Here is an 11,114-nt window from a genome sequence, read left to right on the forward strand (position 1 = left end):
GTTTTCCTATGATGTTTTTCTCAGATTAAAAACTAACATTTACAGCGTCCAAAGCGTAAGAAAAGACAGTAATACAAAACAGATTTTGGTTTTTCTTTTTTTTTTTTTTTTGAGTTGCACAGATGTAATTAAGGAACATCACTGTTCAGAGGAGCATTTTTGACAATGTTACAAATGGATTCAAACACCTGATAAATTTCACTGCAACCTGCTTACATGACATACTGTTTCTCAGCAGCAGCATAGGCCACTGTCCCATGTACCAAATATTCTAGTATGATTTTATTTTATTTCAGTGAAAGACACATGAAGAGTGGCAAATAAAATAACAGAAAACACTTCTGTCATGGCAGGGCTACCACATTTGAATGTTTCAGATGGGATTAGACTTGCTAGATACGTTTAAAACTGAAATTTATGCACTAACTTGTCAAGGAACAAGGACTGTTTTTATGTGACTCCCATATTCTTTCAGTTTAGTGCCTGAAAAAGGGGAGAATTGGCTCAGAAAGACTGGAGCCACACCAGGCTTGACATGCTAAATCCCTGAAAATATGGGGCTAAACTGAAACACTGACAAATAGTAATGAAAACAGAAACTGACTCTCCATTCCCATAGCTCAGTGAAGTAAGAATGAGACCCAAAATGTTGTCACTATTTCTTGTGCTCCCAATTTCTTAGTACTGTACACAGAAGTTAAAAATATTACATCACTGCACTTTGGCTAATATCTACTTGCTAGAGTAAATCTGCGTGCCATAAAAACATTATTTATTTAAAGAAATGGGATTTCCACTTACTCCTAAATGAACAGATGTCATCCCATATATTGTAGACTTCTCAGAAAGGAGCTGAGTGGCAAATTGACATTTTCCAAACATTAAATGTCCCTCGGTCGAGTGCACAGTATTCTCTTTCTTTGTTTACAAAAGTGAGAGTTCATAATAGGAATCAATCTTTCACTTAGTCATCTTATTGGATCTTTGTTCAACTGAATTAATAGAGCAAAGATTAAGAAAACAATACTTCTAGAGAAGTTCAACACTTCTCATATATGTTCACACACTAAAGATACTAATATTCGATATTGCAATTTGAGAACAGTAATATTTGCTCTATTCATAAAGCAGTGGAGAAATGGCTGATAGTTTTGCTTCCAGCCCTTTTCAGAAAACATTACAAACCTTCATAACCAGAACATTGTACATGATGTATTTTAAATACTGCAATCATAGGACATTGAAAAGAAAACCAAAACAGGAGAAATGTGAAAGTTGTATTTTGGCAACACTTCAACTCTTCTTGTCTACAAAGACAGAACACTGCTGCAGCACTTGTACTTATATTTCAACTATATCACAGTTTCCTGAACCACAGGTACCAGGTTTTACTCTAAACAAACCACATGTGAAAAGCAGACTAGGATCTGTATTCACACACTTGTTCACATCTATGTAAACTCACACTTTACTGGCTTAAAGATTTCAGCCTGGGCCCAACAGTACATATAGCCCAAAAGCATAGGAGAAAGCCATCAAGTGGGAAAGTATCCAGTTACTCTGTGTGTCCAATCATTCTAAAGGTATTAATGGTTAATACCAATCACTCAGACAGGAAAATAAACAAAAGAAACTGAAGTGAAATACACCAATCTTAATTGGGTTTACATACAAATGATCTTAATAACAAGAAAATTATCTGAGAAATGAAACACTCACCTTTATTTTCCTCATGATTCACACTAACTACCTCTTGCTTGTTTCCTGAGAGGTGTCTAGTAGCCCTTTGGGCATACTCAAGTATGCCTTCTGGCTTCCCTTTGCTATTTTGGCAGTGCACAGGACCCCAGTCACATTTGCATGGTATCTGTTAGTGCTGGGAAAAATCCAAGGGAAGAACACCAACTGATTCAAGCAACCATCAAAGAAAACAGACTTACAGCAGTGACTGGAACAGACCACAGATCTGATGTTCTTCTTCCTATAAGGAATCCTTCTTCACAGAATGCTAATCTGGATGCACAAATCAATCCTGTTCAGCAGATCAGATATATCCCATTTCTTCACTCAAACTGACAAGTTCCACCTACTGCTGAAGCATTTACTCGCACTTGAGATTAAAAGAATTCTGAGGATGAGCACTACACAAGTGATGGCAGCTCTCAGATTGCACCTTGAACAAAGACTGCAGTTCTACTGCAAAGCAGTAATAAGAATTCAGGAAAGATCAGTAAAAATATGGAGGGAAAAGTATTTCACACACGCTGGAGTGAAACTTTGTTGACTAATGACAGTCGTAGCATACAGTCATTTACCAATGTATGTCAAATATATGTCAGACTGAAAAGAATTTATCAATTCTATCAAGAGCAAAAAGGCTATAACTAAAAGCAATGACTTTATGGGAAAGTAAAATGCAACAGTGCTTTTAAGCACGGAGTTCTATCACAATATGGAAAAACTTTTTGTGAAAAACCCCATTCCCTGAAAAGTTTTGAATAAGTGACCTGGTATACATCACACAAAGCACAAGTGTTTTGATAAGAAACAGAAGTGTTCTTAACCACAAGCTAAAAAAACATGCTTATCTCCCTGTTCAGTCTCCAACTTCGTGCAACACCAATGATTCCCAGTGATGATTCATCAGGCACAAATGCAGACTCCAAACTACAGCAGAGATGATGCTGACTGGGAGAGAAAAGGAGGTCTGTCACCATCATGGTGTGTGCCTCAAATTTTATTACCATGTAAATATCATTAGAAATAAAACTATGTATAATCTTAGGCTACTTTAAAGACTACCTTGAAACCATCAGGAAGTTTATCTGGAACAGAAATGGACATAACATTTATAATTTCAGCTTTCAACTTTCAGTTCTTTGATCAGTTTTCTTTTAAAATTTTACCACAGAAAGCATGCTACAGTTAGTTTGATGTATACTTCTTACGGCTACATTTTTATGTGAAGTTATTCTTACTGAACTACACAGTAACTTTGGAAAGTAAAACAACAGACGTGAATTAAAAGCTCAGATCAATCTGTTATTTCAGTTGCAAACTAAATTAGGACTAGCTTTTGATCTGTGTGTGTCACAAAATTCAAACAGTGCCGTCACAATTAACTATCTTTCTGTCGAGCATTGTCACCTTACCGTGGCTTATGAAAGCATCTCAGAAACGCAGTTTTCATCTGACCTACATAGCAGTTGCTCTTTTATGCTTCCATTTGGCATACACAGCACTCTGCTGCATAGAGGGAGGATCCCTACGTTGCTATTGTATCAGTGTGTTCTGATTAACAAGCAGCTTAAGCACAACACAGATACTATACAGTAAAGCAACATTATTTATAACATTCAGTGCTATTTATACCTCTCTTCTTTAAGCGAGAACTTCAGGAGTGACTTAATTTATCATCACTTATCTCTTTTTCCCTAGCGATCTTCGTATTCCCTCACACCCCACATTTCTTTGCCATCCCCCTGGCTGCAGTCCCACAACAAGGCTTCCTGGCACAGACACTCCATGAAGCAGCGTCAGCGTTACATCAGCTGGGAATCTCCTTCGACACGCATCAGACACCCAGCACAGGGCTGCCTGCCTTCAGCAGCACTCTTTCTGCTCAGGAAAGCTGCAACTCTTCCTCCCAAACAAACAGCAACGCCAAAAAACACTTGAAATCAAACCAAACCAAACCAATTATATTCATCAACAGAACGCAAAATTATCCGTGTTAACATCCACCAGCTGCAGGCGCATGAATACGAAATGCGCAGTCACCGATTTTCCAACACGGTTGCTCTCTGCTGCCATCTGCAGATAGACATCGAATCGGGATAAAACAATAAATCTAACCTTCGGATACGCATGGGATAGTCTCAACAAACCCTACAAGCCGGAGAGCCAAGTGGAACACGGACACCTCGGATGCACGGCGCAAACTGCGTAGCTCAGCGAGATCTGTACCGGCATCCATGCGCTCCTCACGCACAAACCGCTGCTTGCTCGCAGCCCGGTCAGGATGACTCACGTGAGACACAGCAGCACGACCGCACCAAGGAGCTCTCAGCCTGCGGACACAGAGCAGCCTCTGCGTGAAGGCTGGAATCTACCTAGCTTTAGAACCGACTGTAACCCCTGAAACATGAACAGCGTTTTACCGCTTTGCTGTGAAACACGCTGGGCTTCGAGAGCTATGCGAGCAGCAGAACGGAGCGCCGTCCGCGTTACGACGAGCCGCGCCTCGCGCCCCTCCGCCTCAACAGTCTGCGCGCGACAGGCGGGAACCGCCCCTTCCGAGGCGCGGCTGCGGCCGCATCCCAGGCTCCGGTCCTGGACTTTCATCCCGGACTTTCGCAGCCGCGGTGAGAGCGAGGCGTCAGCTCGTGCCAGAACAACAAGCAGCGCGGGGTCCAGGCACGCGAACGCCTACAGCAGCAGCCTCCCAGCAGCCGGGGAAATAGGCTGATGCTGTCTCTGTCATCCAGCAGCAGCGTGGCGTGGACAGATTCAGCTGAAGATGGGCACCTTTCTGATGTTCTGGCTACCGGAAGCTACATAAGCTACAGGAGAAGCTAGTCTGAAGAACTCCCATATCTTTTCCTGCAAGACTGAGGCATATTTAGTAATTCTGAGCGAAACACACCAAATGCTTGTGGCTACAGCTGCAAGAACTGTGCTTGTAAACACACAGCTTGTCAGGTATCGTGAATCTTGTGCAAAGTAGGTTAAAAACAGCTTATCTTCAGTGACAGGCAAAACTGAATATGGTTAAGGTAAAGAAGCAAACTCAGAGATGGTTACCACTTTAGTGGAGATGCATATGAGTTAACGTGCAGATGATCTGTCTTGTTTCCATTTACAGGAGAGTGAACATGAGAAAATACAGACGTTAGAATTGGGACATGACACAGCCAGGCTGGTAGCAGTGAAAAGGTAGCACAGCAACCAGGTAGAGACTGTTTTTCCACATAGTAACAACTAATAGTGCATGCATTTCTGTGGGTAAGCCAATTACCATCTCTGCCCCTCCCCCCCCCCATCCTCTCCGAATACAGGATAGCATGACATTCACAGGAAAAGAGGGGGAAAAAAAATTAGCTTTTGGCTGTGAAACAGGAAAATCGTTATCTAAGTGCTGAAGGGGATGAGCAACTGTTCTCCCTAGAGAGATTCCTTAGCACAAGTGAAAGCTTTGCTTTCTGGGGCTACATCCAGAAAATAGAGATTCATGGAATATATAGAGCTATTTTTTTGTTTGTATGAATGAGAATGGATGGGTGTGAAGCGGGAAGCCCAGGAAGTTGCTTTCTTTTCCCCCCTTCCTCCATAATACTTAGCTTAAAAATAATTAAACACAAAGCAAAGAACATTTTTTCCAAGACTCACAGTTACGTGACAAGTTCTGATCCTTCCGACTAACCTAGTTAGTGGACTGGCTTCAGAAGTGTTCTTATCTATGTGCTTGTGCTCAGGACATTTCTAATCAGACAACTGGTAAACAGAGTCACTGCCTGTAAGCTGACACTGGTTGGGAGTGGACAAAATACTCCTGAAAATGTTTTTTCATTTGGGTAAATATAAATCTGATCTGTTGTTCCTGCACAATTGGAACTGCTTTCTAAGACACTAGAAGTTGCCAGGACAGACAAAAATACATTTGCTCTTTGTTTGGAAGAAGCATGCAAGTCAACAATATCCTGCAAAGCAAGCTGATCCAGACTCGGTCTGACCCAAAAGGCAAAGAAACTGAGCATCAGTGGACCCTTTGCAGTAGGACTGAACAAAAAGGCTAACTCCACACTGAAATCTGACCAGATCAATAGCAGCCACTTTAACTGCAAGGCCTTTCCTGTCCTACTCTCTCTTCCTCCCTCCTATATAAAATACAATGCTAGAGAGTCCTGTTTCACCCTCCACACCATAGTTTTTATAGTAGCATTTACCTACTTGCTGATTTTGCAGATAGTTGATTTAATGATCAACTGTGCCAAAGGCTGATCTCTATGGTGATTAGCCTCCTCTCATTCTTAATACTTGAGTAAAACTTACGTTTTGACTTATACCCAATTCCAAATGGGAACCTAGGTTCCTCTGTAACTCTGTCACCTGCTTGTTTTCCCTTTCTCCAATGAAGCACATGTTATCTTGACTTCAGTCTTCCACAGGACAAGAAATAAGAAATTTGCAGATATTTGTAGAAATATTCCCAATGTAACAGCAAGCCTGAAAAATTCAGGAAGTTTTTTGGTTTGTTTTTTCCCCTCTTTCAACAATTTCCAAGAGAGAGAATCTTAACTGAGGGAAGCAGAAGCAATAAAAGAGTAGTATCTGGAGAATAATTATGAACACGTGAGCTTTCTTGACCAGTTCCCTGACAAGAAGTTACTGGAATTCTTGTGCTGTCTTCTGTGTTATGTTGTGTAGTCTACAGCACATCCAAAAAATTGTGTCAAAGTTGAATAGTTTGCACAGTGAGATGCAAAATTTATCAGAAAACCAAGCTAAGGTGCAAGTGCAGAACAGGCAGCTGGAGCCCCAGCTAGAAGTGGGGATAAGGGGAGAGCAACAGAGGGAAGACAGACATCAGGTGAAGCACTAATGGTGTGAATAGATGGCTAGACTCCTGTGGAAGCATTTTATGAAAAGGCAATGCAGAAGCAGTGGTAAAAAGACTTTATGACTCTCACTTTAAAAAGCTTCTGTAAATCTTAAAGTATCTGCTCCAGGAAGACCAAGCAACAACATTAAAGTCAGATACAGAGATTTATTCTTTAAATGATAAAACTCAAACTTACCGAATTCTTTACAGTAAGAATTGGAGATATATTATATTGCAGATTTTTATTTGTAGCATGAAAAGAATTCCTAGAAGATACTATTTTTTCTACCTAGATACTAGAAAAAATGGTTGAAAATCTGAAGAAATGTAAAGCAGCAGCAGAAAGTAAACTGAAAAAGTCTGTTATGGAGTCAGAACAGGTGGGAGTAGTTGGTGATAGAACTACAAGTCATTAGAAGTTGCAAGATGGTATTTCTGTCTATGCACCAAGTAACCCTTTGAATCACAAATAGAGGCCTCTCAGGGGGCGTGATGCATATTCTTGATCTTTTCAACTCCAATTAGTGTTTTTACTTTTAAGATTGAAGTTTCATCTTTCATGTGATTAAGAGAACTTAAGCAAGCTGGGGAGAAAGCTCTTAAAAGCTGTTTGTTTTTTTGTTTTAAATCAGGCTCAGGAGGCTGTCAATCAAATAAGAGTGCTGCGGCCAACTGTATGCATAATTCCAAATCACATTCAACTCCATACTCTGAGAAATCATTTATCAATGCATTACCTCATCCTAGCACTACTTCACAGCAGTACCCCAATTATTATAGTGTGCATGGATTACCATAGTACTTGGGGGTGAAAAGACTTACAGATTTTTACAAGGTATTAACCAACACAAAGTATAATTTAAAAAAAAAATGTAATAGAAATACTTTGCTTGACATTTTACATGCTGCTTATCAGTTTAAGTACTGTTCTGTGATTGGGAAAAAAAATTTAATAGCAGGAGACTGCTTCTACAGAGCTTTTTGCTATTCTGGCAAAGATAATCTCAGCTTCTATTCCTTCCTCTCTTCCCAATGTCTCTATTTTACACTGTGCTGAAGAAACTTGTGTTTATTACGCTTCTAGAAAAGGGGAATCTTCAAGACAGCATCATGGTGAACACCTATCCATTAGCACAGGAGAAAGATTTGAATAAGTGCTTGCCATTTCACCCTTTCTCCCACAGCTCAAGAATTAAAACAGAGCTTGCATTTAACTGTTCTCCCTGCAATTCTAACTGCTGCTATCTTCCCCTGATCACAAGCTAGAAGAAGCTCACTGCTGGTTCAAACCAATGTTTGACAGCCTGCAGCTATAACTTGTAAAAAACCACCAGCTGTTGAATCTGGAAGAGAGCATCTCCAAGAAGGTGTTCAAGTAAACGCATTCAATTTCAAAGGGAGAACAAAGAGAACAAACTGGGCAAAATACTTAAGACCTCACAATCACTCAGAATTTCAGTTACCTAAACTTAATTCCATCCCTTAAACAAGTATGGATAGCAGAATCCTCTTCCAATTTTAGCAACAAAAACATTATATGTACGAGATAGCTTCAAAATACTGTCTCTATACTTAGAAAAGTAATATTGCATGTAGTCCATGTTTTGTTGATGCTCATAAATCAAGTTTTTGACTGAAAACTAACTCCCAGCATATTTTTTCTGTGTACTCAACTGTTTCAGCCTGTAAATCTTTACAGATAGCCTTTCTAAAAGCCATGCTTACCTTGTTTGCATAGACTCCTCAGCTGTCTCCATAACTGGCAGTTCTTACATACCTTTGTTAACAGCTTTCTAAGAGACTTATATATTAAGCTATGAAAACTATAATCTCTATTTTTTGGGGGTTGGGATCACAGAAGTTCCACAATCCAATAACATCTTCATAAAACATTTTACTCCCAGAAAAAAAGGCCACCAGATCTTCCCACTTAGATCTCTATGGAGAGCAGAATAAAGCTCAACCCCCCAAGCTCACCAGCAGAAATGCCTACCTGAGCTGGCCAGGAAATGACTCACCTCGGTGATTTGCAGCCCAGAGCCACCTGCGCGTGCCACAACCTGGGGAAACATCACCTGCCACCAGCAGGCTCTGCAAGCACCCAGGTGCTGGAAGAATCAGGAACCTTACCTGATTCAAGATACTCTTCTATCTCTGAGGAGGCCTTGCAAATAAAGGTGCTCACTCACAGGTGGGGAACCCAGAAATAGTTGTTTCAATTGTAAATTACCTCATACCTCTCACCATAATTACAGGGATTGTTTTCTGTGGGTGCATGAGTGACAAGCTTTCTAACAGGATTACCCTTTTGACTCAGATGCTTTACATCATGAGGCTTCATAACAATTATTTTTTACATATCACTGCTAATGCGTTACATTTTTGCTTTCATCACTTTTACCAGTTTTTGAATAAGGCCTGGCAATTGCTATCAGAGCAAATCTCAGATTGGTTTGCAGACGGGTCAGGTGAATTGCTGAAAGCAGTCAGACTTCTGCGGCTAGATGCTGACATGACCAGGACAGGGAGGAACTGGCAGGACTGGACTGTGATGATAAACGGTGTCAGGGTCACGAGAGAACAAAAGCCTTGGGCTATCTTAGCAGCATATAAGGAATTCATTAGGTGTGCAATGTTATACCTTTATAAAAATCAATGGAATTTGTTCAACTTCTCTTACTACGGAACAACAAGCTGGGATAAGAGTACTAGACTTATGTTGTAATAAGCTGAACATGATTTTAAAATTGACAGTGGTTATACTTCTTTGGACCAGCTATCTGCATCATGGCTTACTCAGCCATGTGGACCTGCCAGTATAATCTAGTTTCAGTACAGGTGGTGTTGCACTCTGAACTGCTGCAACAGAGCTGACTGCCATCTCCTTTGTGACCAATGGTATTACTGATTTCTGCGGGATCTGTACACATCACTGTCAATATCTGTTTAGTGAGGGAAGTCTTGTGTACCTCTGGAGCCTGGGAGTAGCCCAAGGATGCAGTGGCACCAGTCATCCTGCTCCTACAGAAATTTGGTCCTAAACTGTAACTTTACACGATAGTAGCCTGGACTAATTCTTAAAGATGTGATCTTAAAGAGACCTCCTTTCAGCAGATGGATATTGTGAGGACAGGGGTGGCTGAGCACTGTGAAAGCCAGCAAATATTTTTCGTTCACCTGATCTTCATTAACTTGTGCAGCTGAAAAGCAGGCCTATGCAGCATGACTTTAGATTCATCCCAGTCGAACTAGTTCTTTCAGAGATCATCTGGCACTCACTGCACCTGTTCCTTACACTGACATAGATGATTTAGCATAACCTGCATGTTCCCACCTCCAGTGCCCTCAGCCAAACAGCAGCCAAAACTACATTAGTTTTGCTTGGCATTAACTCAAAGGGTAATTGTAGTTGACAAAGTCTTCTAGAAGTGTTCTTAGCATTTTTAATGCCTTAGGTTTTTAATGAATGAATCCTTATTGAATGTGTAAGTAGGTTGCCTAATGAGGGACAAATGGTTGTTACCAACCCATGCAAGAAAAAAAGCACACTGCAGCTGCACTGCATAGTTTGTTGGCAGGGTAACAGAACCAACCATCCCCAGGTTTCCCACTGCAGGAGTTTTTACAAAGGCATAATGGATCTCAAGAGCTGGTTATGCACACCTCCCCTGTTCCAGAATCCTCTGCTCTTTTTAGTACAATTTCATCTACACTTACTTTATATATCGATATATAGTCTGATAATATGCCTGTAGCCATTAAACTTGGTATTTAAGTTTGCACACTAACATTCTATTCTACATTCAACACATACTGTTGCTTCTATACTTAGTGGGGTTTTCAGGAAAAAAAAAAAAAAATTAAGACAGTGCAATTGCAAGGCATTACTCTACCACAGCCCTCATACCCTTAAAGCTACCGTAAGGTTTGGCTGTGTCTGCCTTAGCAAGTGATGAAGCTCTACAGGATGCACACAGAATGAAATAGTTCTTCCAAACGTCCAGGACGTGTTTTAGATAAGATTTTTACTTCTGATTTGATAGGACTAAATTACAGGAGAAACTGAGAGACAGTTCATTAGTGTTCAACCGAGAACCAGCAGTAAGAAGAAAACATGAAGTCTCCTTTGTGCTAAGACAACCTTAATGAAGCAAATGATGCATACTGATTAAAAATAAAGGACATACATTAGAAGCCTGTATCTCTGTTAAAGTTACAAAAATGCTATTTCTTTATAAAAGATTTGGGGAAAACCAGCATATAAAATCCATTCAAGCATCAAAAGTCCATAATAAATGTGATCTTTTAATTCTACTCTTTATACACAGTAACTGCAAAAAAGATGTACAGTAAACTAACGCTTTGCTGCCATTTGCAGGATCAGCAGTTGAGGTCTCCATTGGTAGCTTTTCCATGGTGGTTGTAGTTGCTAAGCCTGACAGTCACACATTCTACTATATTCACAGTATTCAATATTCAAAAATTCATCTTCTAAGCATTATGGGTTGGGTTG

The 11,114-nt window shown here is 40.3% G+C and overlaps 1 long non-coding RNA gene across 1 annotated transcript in view; it reads right to left on the reverse strand.

Moving 5' to 3' along the window:
• Positions 1-8,299, reverse strand: part of LOC116216804 — a 19,524-nt gene extending 11,225 nt beyond the window's left edge. Inside the window, exon 1 of the long non-coding RNA XR_004160292.1 lies at positions 4,161-8,299. This is a non-coding gene — a long non-coding RNA (uncharacterized LOC116216804). The remainder of the gene's footprint in view (positions 1-4,160) is intronic.
• Between the last annotated feature and the right edge of the window lie 2,815 nt (positions 8,300-11,114).

Source organism: Meleagris gallopavo, chromosome 7 (genome assembly GCF_000146605.3).
Source record: "Meleagris gallopavo isolate NT-WF06-2002-E0010 breed Aviagen turkey brand Nicholas breeding stock chromosome 7, Turkey_5.1, whole genome shotgun sequence".
Taxonomy (NCBI): Eukaryota; Metazoa; Chordata; class Aves; order Galliformes; family Phasianidae; genus Meleagris; species Meleagris gallopavo.